The following is a 671-nucleotide window of genomic DNA, read 5'->3' as shown; positions in this document are numbered from 1 at the left end:
CAAATAGTATATTTTCTCAAATCAATTGCTTCCAATTTTTCTAATCTTGCAAAATAGAATTTTCAACAACTGTATTTATTAACATATTTTTATTCAATTTTACAAGCAGAATACAACCTTTGGAATATAATTATTTTATAAATACAGTTTTTAAAATAATGTATACAGATTATACCAAAACGTAAATATGATGTATAAGAAATTGTATCAGTTGCTCCCTTTTGCACATTTAAATATATCAGCTCAAATTATCATAAACATTACAATAAACGTTGTAAGTATTATAAGATATTTCAAATGTCATAAAATTAAGAAACCACAGCCTTTATGTCTTTATTTCATTAAAGTAAATGGGGAGAATATTTTAAAACTATAGAAAATAATATGTTATACCAATTAATTTACTTAAGTGTATGTACTTACATGATAATATATGTAAAAACAAAAAAAATGTAAATGTACATGAAACTTAATCTGTTTTTGTATGTGATGTTATTGCAGACAATCTATACTATTGACTATCCTATCTCCTATACATATATTACAGCACATACTGTTAAACTATACAGACATATACATAGTACTGCAATAGATACATATGCATTTCAGTCATAATAATACGTTTAATAATATAATTATAATATAAAATCTAAGTAAAATGCAGTAACTTA

Source organism: Habropoda laboriosa, unplaced genomic scaffold (assembly GCF_001263275.1).
Source record: "Habropoda laboriosa isolate 0110345459 unplaced genomic scaffold, ASM126327v1 scaffold816, whole genome shotgun sequence".
Taxonomy (NCBI): Eukaryota; Metazoa; Arthropoda; class Insecta; order Hymenoptera; family Apidae; genus Habropoda; species Habropoda laboriosa.
The sequence above is the reverse complement of the archived record's forward strand: the minus strand, read 5'-3'. Positions refer to the sequence as shown.